A 10,238-nucleotide genomic window follows, 5' to 3' on the forward strand; every position below is an offset into this window, starting at 1 on the left:
TCATAGCGTTGTGGTCAAAAAATATGCTTGATATGATTTCAATTTTCTTAAATTTACCAAGGCTCGATTTGTGACCCTATATGAGATATATCCTGGAGAGTGTTCCGTGTGCACTTGAGAAGAGAGTGTAATCTGTTTTTTTTGGATGCAATGTCCTATAAATATCAATGAAATCTATCTGGTGTAATTTGTCATTTAAAGCTTGTGTTGCCTTATTAACTTTCTGTCTAGATCATCTGTCCATGGGTATAAGTGAGGTGTTAAAGTCCCCCACTATTATTGGGTTACTGTCGATTTCCTCTGTTATAGCTGTTAGTATTTGCCTTATGTATTGTGGTGCTCTTATGTTGGGTGCATATATATTTATAATTGTTATATTTTCTTCTTGGACTGATCCCTTGATCATTATATAGTGTCCTTCCTTGTCTCTTGTAACATTCTTTATTTTAAAGTCTACTTTATCTTATGAGGATTGCTACTCCAGCTTTCTTTTGATTTCCATTTGCATGGAATATCTTTTTCTATCCCCTCACTTTCAGTCCCTATGTGTCCCTAGGTCTGAAGTAGGTCTCTTGTAAACAGCATATATATGTGTCTTGCTTTTGTATCCATTCAGTGAGCCTGTGTCTTTTGGTTACAGCATTTAATCCATTCACATTTAAGATAACTATCAATATCAAACCATTTTTCAATTGCTATGGGTTTGTTTTTTTAGGTACTTTGTTTCTCTTGTGTTTCCCATTTAGAGAAGTTCCTTTAGCATTTGTTGTAGAGCTGGTTTGGTGGTGATGAATTCTCTTAGCTTTTGCTTGTCTGTAATGCTTTTGATTTCTTTGTTGAATCTGAATGAGATCCTTGCTGAGAGTACTCTTGGTTGTAGGTTCTTTCATCACTTTAAATATATTGTGCCACTCCCTTCTGCCTTGTAGAGTTTCTGCTGAGAAGTCAGCTGATAACCTTATGGGAGTTCCCTTGTATGTTATTTGTTATTTTACCCTTGTTGCTTTCAATAATTTTTTTTTTGTCTTTAATTTTTGAGAATGTGATTACTACGTGTCTCAGTGTGTTTCTACTTGGGTTTATCCTGTATGGGATTCTCTGCACTTCCTGGACTTGGGCAGCTATTTCCTTTCCCATGTTAGGGAAGTTTTCGACCACAATCTCTTCAAATATTTTTTCGAATCCTTTCTTTCTCTCTTTTCTTTCTGGGACCCCTATAATGTGAAAGATTTTGCATTTAATGTTATCCCAGAGGTCTCTTAGGTTGTCTTCCTTTCTTTTCATTCTTTTTTTCTTTATTCTGGTCCATGGCAGTGAATTCCACCATTCTGTCTTTCAGCTCACTTATCCATTCTTCTGCCTCAGTTATTCTGCTATTGATTCCTTCTAGTGTAGTTTTCATTTCAGTTATTGTATTGTTCATTTCTGTTGGTGTTTGTTCTGTAATTCGTCTAGGTCTTTGTTAAACATTTCTTGCATCTTCTCAATCTTTGCCTCCATTCTTTTTCCGAGGTCCTGGATCATCTTCACTATCATTACTCTGAATTCTTTTTGCCTATATCCACTTCTTTAGTTGTTTTTCTGGGGATTTACCTTGTTCTTTCATCTGGTACAAAGTCCTCTGCCTTTTCATTTTGTCAGTCTTTCTGTGAATGTGGTTTTCCTTCCACAGTCTGCAGAACTGTAGTTCTTCTTGCTCTGCTGTCTGATGGATGAGGCTATCTAAGAGGCTTGTGCAAGCTTCCTGATGGGAGGGACTAGTGGTAGGTAGACCTGGGTGTTGCTCTGGAGGGCAGAGCTCAGTAAAACTTTAATCCCCTTGTCTGCTGATGTGTTGGGCTGGGTTCCCTCCCTGCTGGTTGTTGGGCCTGAGGCGACCCAGCACTGTAGCTTACCCTGCTCTTTGGTGGGGCTAATGGCTAACTCTGGCAGGGCTCACATCAAGGAGTACTTCCCAGAACTTCTGCTGCCAGTGTGCTTGTCCCCACAGTGAGCCACAGCCTCCCCCTGCCTCTACAGGAGACCCTCCAATACTAGCAGGTAGGTCTAGTTCCATCTCCTATGGGGTCAGTGCTCCTTCCCCTGGGTCCCGATGTGCACACTACTTTTTATGTGTCCTCCAAGAGTGGAATGTCTGTTTCCCCCTGTTGCAGTCCTGCAATCAAACCCCCCTAGCCTTCAAAGTCTGATTCTCTAGGAATTCCTCCTCCCGTTGCCGGACTCCCAGGTTGGGAAGCCTGGCATGTGGCTCAGAACGTTCACTCCAGTGGGTGGACTTCTGTGGTATAAGTGTTCTCCAGTTTGTGAGTCACCCATCCAGCAGTTATGGGATTTGATTATATTGTGATTGCGCCCCTCCTCCCGTCTCATTGTGGCTTCTCCTTTGTCTTTGGATGTGGGGTATCTTTTTTGGTGAGTTCCAGTGTCTTCCTGTCGATGATTGTTCAGCAGTTAGTTGTGATTCAGTGCTCTCACAAGAGGGAGTGAGCATACGTCCTTCTACTCCGTCATCTTGAACCCAACCTGTATTTGCTACACTCTTAACCACCAGAAGTTAGGGCTGTCATGACCTCTCTCTCTCTCTCTCTCTCTGTGTCACCTTTTCCCACTCCCAACGTATACTCTAACCCTTAGTTCACTGCCTTGTGCTGCTGCCATTTGTGGTAAAAGCTAGGTGCTGTCTGTAATTCAAATGTATTGTAGTAGTTTCTAACCCATTGATTAACTCTACAGTGTGAGGGGAAATATTTATCTTTTCAGAGAAAACCCCATCATTTCAGAGGACTGCCCCAGGGGAAGGTATTTTTCCTGCTGTATTTAGTGTTTCTCTTGGTGACAGGTGCTGTGTTGCTATATATCATAATCATTGCCCAACTGCCTCTGGGAGGAAGCACTGTTGATATTAACTCTTTGCCTCATTCTTCTATAGAATGAATATCCCTGGTCCCTCTCTTTTGGCAAACATGTAGAATCTTTATATTTAATTAACTTACTTTTATTGCAAGCAGACATCCTGTTTCTGAATAGTTGTAAAAATTTTCACCAGGGAAAACACAAAACCAAACAAAACAACAAGAAAAAGCAAATGAGCAAAAATGGACCCACCTCTGTTAAACCATTTTTTCAATCTCTTGTCTGAAAAGGACTGTGCACAAGATAGAACAAATTACCTGGTTCTGAAAAATTCTGATAATTGCCTTAATATTGAAATAAATGGTCCTTTTAAAAGTCATTCAGATTAAAAAAATATGTAGTTATATATAAAAAATAAAACTTGAAAATTCAGAGGACAGGCACACAGGAACACAGTCCATAATTCTGAGTCTCCTCTCTTCTAATCTCACCACTCTTGTCCTTGCTCTTTTTTACCCCTTTCTATTTCTGTGTCTTTCTTTCTGCACTTCTGAGCTTCCATCTAGAATCTTTTCCCTTCTTGACCAATAATACCCTTATTTTCCCTTTATTGCAGTTCTGGTGGTGACACATTCTTTCAGGTATTTTCTTCTGAAAGTGTGTTTATTTTACTCATAGTTATGTGGTTTTGTTTGTTTGTTTGTGTTTGCCCAACATGGATCTCAGGTAAGCTGGAGTCTCAGAAAAGGAATTAACTTCTGCAAAGCTCCATGCAAACTGGCTAAGGCCCAGTTGGGAGGGCAGTTAAACTCAGTTTTAGACCCAAGCCTCACCAAGATGTCAGGGATGCTATATCCACCATGAATGCTGATGTGACTCCTGATACTGTTATGTCACATAGGTGCCTCACGAGGCTTGCAAACCCAAGCCACTGACAATAGGAAGGGCCTTGAGGTTAGTTCCACACATAAAAACCGAGCTGCCAGGATAGAGCTGCAATCAAGCCTCTGCTATACCACACTCCTGTTGAATCCTGACAAGGGAGCAGGCAACACTTTTTTACCCCACAACACAAACCCCCAAGCCCAAGGGTTAGGTGATCTTCCAAGACTCTGACATCTGCTCTGTTAGATGTGTCTTTCCCCAGGGTGATAAGGCAAAGAGGAACCTACCATCAGTTCTTTTCTGTAATATTTCCTGAAGAGCGTGCTCTAGCAGGTGTCATGCATGTGCTGCTTGGGTAGTTGCCCTTGTCTTTGTGACATTCATCTCCATTGTTGAAGAATATTTTTTTCTGGCTACAGAATTCTAAACCCATAGTAATTTTTTTCTTGCAATTTAAAGGTATCATTCCATTATTTCTTGACATCCATTGTTTCCCCTGGGATAGGTGCTCAAACATATTGCTGCTTTATTAAAGTTAACCTCTCTTCACCCTCCGCCTTCATTTATGATTTTCTTTTGGTTACTTTGCTTCTTTTAAGCAATTTTCCTGACATATATTTAATTGATGTTTTGTCTTTTTATCTCTCCTTAGTTTGTACATTCTGTTTTAAGTCTCTGTTTTTCTCTCATAACTTTTGAAAATTCTAACCATTTGCTCTTCACTCTTCAGATATTACACTGACTTGCTTCTGTCCTGGCTGGTCTGTTTCAAGTAATCTCTTAACCCTAAGGTTTAATATTTGGGCTCCTAATAAAAGCTAGGGTTGTTGGAGAATATTGAGAAGGTCAAGGTGGTCCTGATATCCAGTTCCTCCTTTATGTCCCGGGTGTAAATTATCTCCTTCACTCCTCATCTTCTCTGCTTCCTTTTCTTCTATTTGAAAAGTGGATCCAAAGGCTAGCTTCTCCCTGAGTTTCCTTACTTTACAGGTCATGTACCATTTTAATATAGTCATACTGTTTTTTTTCCAGCATTTTAGTTGCTCTCATTAGTGATATTGTTCAGATTAGTATCTAGTATCTCAGTGTGGGCATCATATGCTCTCTTGGCTTTAAGAAGTCATTACTTACATTACCCATTCCAAACCAATCTTCTTATATTCATTTAAATTCAATAAACAAGGTATTTTTCACCATGAATGTGTTTATTCTTCTCCTCCACAAAAGCATGATAAACTAGTCTATATGTAGTACTGTGTGATTGCAATAGTTTATTCACAGTAGACTACGGAAGTTATTAATCCGTCTTTGATATCTCAATGTAATACATAAAACTAGTGTATTTTTTCCCTTTAATTTTTTTATTTTGTTATTTTATAAATTGTTCTATTTGCCTTAGAATTCTGAAATTTTGCAATAGTAAGCCCAGGAGTAGGACATTTCTCATTAATCTTCTCCAAATCTGCAGATTCAGATATTTCTTCAGCAAGGGAAACACTCTTCTATGATTTATTTAATTTATTTAATTATTAACAGTCTTCCATCTGTTCCCTTTTCTCCTTCTGGAATTCCTGTTATTTTCATGTTAAGCCTTCTGGATAAATCCTTCAAATCCCTTTTCTTTTCCCTGATGGTGATCTTCTGACATATTTCTTCCATTTTTTTTATTCTGATTCCAGTCTCATCTTTGAATGTATACTTCATTTATTGACTAAATTATTTATATAGGAAATCATGTTTCATTTAGGTTAGAAAATAATTTTGTGCCGATCTTGAGTCTCTTTGTTTTGTTAAATTTCTATTCATTAATCTCCCTTGTGCTTATTTTGACTGATCAATGATTTTTCTCTTCTTTGGATGTCAACCGTTTAGATGTATTTTTATTTACTTATTTTTCTTTCATTGGGGGCATAGGTGAAGACACACATACACACAAACACACACCTTGCGTCACACGTTTCCAGAATATTCCACCTTTTTTTTCAGGTCTTTATGATAATAACTTCAAGATTATCTTTTATCTCTTGTTTCCAATAATCCTAATTACATAATATTTACAATTTACAGTACTGGTCACTTTAATCAAGTTATCCACTTATATATTAGTTGAAGCTTCCAATACCTAATGACAAGAAATATTGCACATCAGCATTATTTGTGAGTATGAGAAAATAGGTTGCATATTGCTGATCACTACTTCAGAAAAGCTGCAGGTTGGAAAGACACTGATGCCAATTAATACTGCCAACATTGAATAATTTTTGTCAATTTTAGCTCTGAACTCAGACCTAAATCCAAATTTGACTCAAAATTTACTTGGCAAACTGGATCCAATGTAGAGTTTCTCCAGAATTTTGTTGTGGATTCAGTGAATTTTTCAGTAGTTCGCTGACTGTAGGAATTTTAATTTGACTTACAAGAATGGTTGGGATAAATATAGTTGGGTATTGCAAAAACAGAAAATAAATCATGGCAAAATCAAAATAAATCATGGCAAAAACGTGCCAGGCACTGTTTTGAGTCTACACATATTAACACATGCTATAAATCATTACTCTGTATGCTTTCATAATACTAAAGTGTTGGTAACCTATATGATGTCCCTAGATAAGAAGTTGTTTACTTATTCGTAAATACAAGACCTTTTCTGTGTCTGTAAAATCATTAGCATTACTAACCATCAATTATGTGCACAAACTTGGCTATATAAATTTAACTATACAAAACAATCTATCTGGAGGAGCTTTGTTTCCAGTTATGGAGATATTTTTAAAAATCATGTTTATTAGAATACAGTATAATTCAGCGACTACAATGTTCTAGGTGATTGTTTGAGATGATATGACTGATAGTTCAGGCTTAAATGTCCATATCTCCTTTTACCTGCAGAGTCATCAAACCATTCAATGGTACTATCACTCTGAAAGCATATGCGTAATTCAAAATAATCCAGTTTGATTTAAAACTTCGAGTACTTAATATATAAGAACTTAATTGCCCTGAGTGAATAAATAGCTCATACGTCATGTGCTTTATGATCTGGTTTTAGAGATAAATATTAATCTATGGAGAAACAATTGAGAAAAAATATAATGAGAACCTGGGAATTTAGAGCAAAAAGACATTGCTGGGGCTCAGTGAGAGTGACTTTTGGGAGGACAAACACAACTCATATAAAAGGAGAAAATGTGAAAAGACCACCTAGGAGAGCAGAGCATTCTGATAAAGGTCAAAGGAAACACATGAAGGGACATGTGGCGATCCATGAGGATGTGAGAGACAGAGGTATATTTTTAGCAAGCTACACATCACGTGAATAAAGAAGAAAAACAAGCATTTCAACATATTTCAATATGAAATATTTTTAAAAACACATATTTGTATTTTTTCTATTCTGATTTTTATATTGCAATTGGTTTCTGCTAGATTTATTATATATTTCATTAAATAACTACAATAAATTCTCCATGTTAGATTTATAGCTATTATAACCTTAAAACAGTAAAATTAACTTTTTTGTTACTTAGGCCCAGTGTGACCTACTAAAATTTAAAATCGAAAAAGCATTTCAATTTCTTTCTTTCCATTTCATTTTTGTTAGAGAAGTCAAAATCCCATAAATGAGCATGAGTTTTATCCTCTAAGTAAGTGACTCTTTGTATGTGCTAAATGATAGCTTAAATCTCTAGGAGCTTTCTGGTTGTAGGGTTATAGTTGATGAGATACTTAAAAGCCTCCTAGAAACTTGCTCCCCTCCTCCCCTTTTACTACAGTATAAGTGATACAACATCACAAACACAGTTTTTTATTTACAGCTGAGCTCATAAAAATAAGAGAAATTCCAAGGATCCAAAAATAAAGACAGAACAAAACCTCTAAGGCATTAAAAGCTTCGCTGCATATATCAATGTGATTTATGATCTTGGTCATGTAGAAGCTGAGGGTTTAATGCACATATGAGATATGTAGTTTGAAGGTAGTAGTAGTCTGATATGAAAATGTGACCCATTTCTTAAAGCCAGATGCTTAAATAACTATATCATTAGTAAACTGGCAAACTTAAAAAAAAAAAAAAGGATAAACAATATGTGGTTGTTATGGATCTAATTTTGTCCCCAGAATTCATATATTCAGGTTCTAATCTCCAATATCTCCAGTGTGACTTTCTTTGGAGACATGGTTTTTCAGAGGCAACAAAGTTAAAACTAGATCATTGGGGTAGCCCCTGATATGACTAGTGTTTTACAAGTAGAGGAAATTTGGACCCAGATACATACACAGCGAGAATGTCATGGGAATATGAAGATGGCATCTACAAACCCAAGGAAAGAGGCCTAGAACAGATCCCTTCCTCAAAGCCCTCAGGAGTCAACTCTACCAACCCTGAATTTAGACTTTCACCCTCCAGAACGATGAGACAATACACTTCTCTTGTTTAAGCCACTCAGCTTGAGGTACTTTGTTTGGTAGCCCTAGCAAACTAAGGTATCCTCCAAGAGGGAAAAAAACATGTCCCTTGAAGATTTGTAATCATGAGCCTACATCATATGCAAATTTGGCATTCAAGTTTGTGGTCTTGGAATCCTTTATCTTACATATTGACATAAAATGTGTCTACAGTACTGTGATGGTCCATAAAATGAAGGAAGGGATCATAAAGGTCTCACTAGACTTTTTGGTGTTCCACGGAGGAAGTCTTAACCCACAAGAATTCACAGTCCAAAATCATGAAACAAGCAAGGGACAGAATAAAAAAAAAAAAAAGTAGAATTAAATTCCCAGAGAATTATTGTTTTTATATAAAAATAAGTTTAAAATTATTAAAGGAATAAAAACATAATAAATATACACAGTATAAGAAGTCTCTTTTGAAAATAAAACAATCTGGAAACAAAAAGAACAAAAAGAAAAAACTAAATTATGTATGAAGCTGCAGATTACATGAATTTGAGGAGAGAAAAAGTTAAAGCAAATATATTGGAATTCACTCTGATGCACTGAAGTAAGACTAAAAGATGACATTATGAAAGACAAATTAAAAGATTAGACAAGTGAGAAATTCCAATACATCTCCACTGGAAATTCCAGAGAGGAAAAAAGAGAATGGGAAAGGTAATATTTAAAAAGGTAGCACTGAAAATTTTCCAAAATTGATATGAATTTTCAGATTTAGGAAATACACAATCTTGAGTATGAAAAAAAATTTTTTTAATACATAGAACAGGGAAATTTCAGAACACCAAGGACAAAGAATAGGTTATAAAAACAACCTTAGGGCTTCCCTGGTGGCTCAGTGGTTGAGAATCTGCTGGCCAATGCAGGTGATACGGGTTCGAGCCCTGGTCTGGGAAGATCCTACATGCCACGGAGCAACTGGGCCTGTGAGCCACAACTACCGAGCCTGCGCATCTGGAGCTTGTGCTCTGCAACAAGAAAGGCTGCGACGGTGAGAGGCCCACACACCGCAATGAAGAGTGGCCCCCACTTGCCACAACTAGAGAAAGCCCATGCACAGAAATGAAGACCCAACACAGCCAAAAATAAATAAATAAATAAATTTATTTATTATTTTAAAAAACCCCTTAAAAATACAGATTATATAGGAATAAATAAAAATTGGACATTTTAACAGGGACAAAAGTAGATACAAGTAGAAAAATATCTTTAATGTGATGTGAAAAAACAACTGTGAACTTTGAATTCTCTATGGAAATAAACTTCTGAAATATCTGAGTTGTTTGTTTGTTTGTTTGTTTTTGGCTGAACCACACAGCTTGAGGAATCTTAGTTCCCTGACCAGGGATTGAACCCAGCCCTCCAGCAGTGGAAGCACCGAGTCCTAACCACTGGACCACCAGGTAATTACCCTGACAGTTTAAATAAAGACATTTTCAGATAGAAACCACTGCTAATATACTACTATGGGAAGAACTACTGAATTATATATTCATAATGAGAGAAATCAAAAGCAACACAGTGTGGGCTTCCCTGGTGGCGCAGTGGTTGAGAGTCCGCCTGCCGATGCAGGGGACACGGGTTCGTGCTCCGGTCCGGGAGGGTCCCATGTGCCGTGGAGCGGCTGGACCCGTGAGCCATGGCTGCTGAGCCTGCGTGTCCGGAGCCTGTGCTCCGCGGCGGGAGAGGCCACAGCCGTGAGAGGCCCACGTACAGAAAAAAAAAAAAGCAACACAGTGAACTGAAAGGGAAATGGTAGCAACGAAATTGTGAAATATGTAAATACATCTAAAATGTATTGATTGTAAGATGCCAGGGAATTAACTATAATGTCTGATTTGGAGGGATATTAAATAAAGTGAAACTAAGATACTAGGCAAAAATAGCCTACAAGTACAATGCAAGATGGAAAAGAATCAATTAGATTTAAAACATTTTCAGTTATTTTTGTTGTTTCATTGTTTTTGTTTAGGAAGACATTGATTAATATTCAAATGAAATCCAACCATGAATATTAATTTTTGCATTTTATTAACATTTAATAA

The sequence above is a fragment of the Mesoplodon densirostris genome, chromosome 15, assembly GCF_025265405.1.
Source record: "Mesoplodon densirostris isolate mMesDen1 chromosome 15, mMesDen1 primary haplotype, whole genome shotgun sequence".
NCBI lineage: Eukaryota > Metazoa > Chordata > Mammalia > Artiodactyla > Ziphiidae > Mesoplodon > Mesoplodon densirostris.